The 1,109-nt window shown below is 47.3% G+C and overlaps 1 non-coding gene across 1 annotated transcript; it reads left to right on the forward strand.

Annotated features, from left to right (window-relative positions):
- Positions 1 to 383: 383 nt before the first annotated feature.
- Positions 384 to 457, forward strand: trnan-guu (transfer RNA asparagine (anticodon GUU)). Its single transcript has one exon. It is a non-coding gene; the product is annotated as a tRNA-Asn (tRNA).
- Positions 458 to 1,109: the final 652 nt, after the last annotated feature.

The following is a 1,109-nucleotide window of genomic DNA, read 5'->3' on the forward strand; positions in this document are numbered from 1 at the left end:
TGAAAACTGCCGTCCGCTTCACTGTAAGTGCAAGAGACATCTTTGTAAACACCGAGTCGTGTCACAGACCTGCTCGTCGGACCTGCTCATTTCATCTCATCTCATTTTCAGCAAACCTGAATATTACTGGAATAGAGAATGGCGAATCACAGCTCGAGACATCAATCCTCTCGACCACGAGGGGACTGAGTCTTCCAACACACAGGTGTTTAATGGCAAGGTGAGTTTAATGTTCAGGAATAATAGAGCACGGATTTTCACTCGTGCAAACTTCACACACTTTATTTTGGAAAAGTAAACTGATAGTGGAGAGAATTTATTTTGATCGCTGCAACCTGAATTTTTAGTTAATTGAATCAGGAGTTCAACAGCAAACGTGTGCTGTTTCTGTGGCGCAATCGGTTAGCGCGTTCGGCTGTTAACTGAAAGGTTGGTGGTTCGATCCCACCCAGGGACGGTGGGGAAACTTTTATCTTCATGGTCTCGCATTTCCTGGTTCTGATGTTTGTTTTGGCTGCAAAACAAATGCCCGGTTTCGATGGCCAGCTGAGCACGGCCGATCTTCCACCATTTCACCTGTGATTGGCTTCGCGGAAATCTGAATTCTTCTTCACAGACAAGGTCCGAAGGTTGCAGGAGAGCCGCTTCACTCTGACATGGATATTTCTGCAGTGAGCGACACCAGACTGTTTCCACAATAAATGTCACTCCCTTTTATTTTGGAAACGCAAAATTGTATTCACATTCCGATGGGTTTCAGTTGATTTGTGAGAGATCATGAAAGGATCCTGCAGCGCTGCCTTGGATAAAAACAACAGTTCTAAGCCGCATTTCAGTCGCGGCAACAAATCCCTGCATCCGAGTATCTGCACCCTGCAATCCGAGTATTTGCACCCTTACACCGGAATATCTGCACCATTACACCGGAGTATCTGCACCATTAAATACGAGCATCTGCACCCTCACACCGGAGTATTTGCACCCTCACACCGGAGTATTTGCGCCCTCACACCGGAGTATTTGCGCCCTCACACCGGAGTATTTGCGCCCTCACACCGGAGTATTTGCGCCCTCACACCGGAGTTTCTGCACCCTCACACCGGAGTATT

The sequence above is a fragment of the Heptranchias perlo genome, chromosome 20, assembly GCF_035084215.1.
Source record: "Heptranchias perlo isolate sHepPer1 chromosome 20, sHepPer1.hap1, whole genome shotgun sequence".
NCBI lineage: Eukaryota > Metazoa > Chordata > Chondrichthyes > Hexanchiformes > Hexanchidae > Heptranchias > Heptranchias perlo.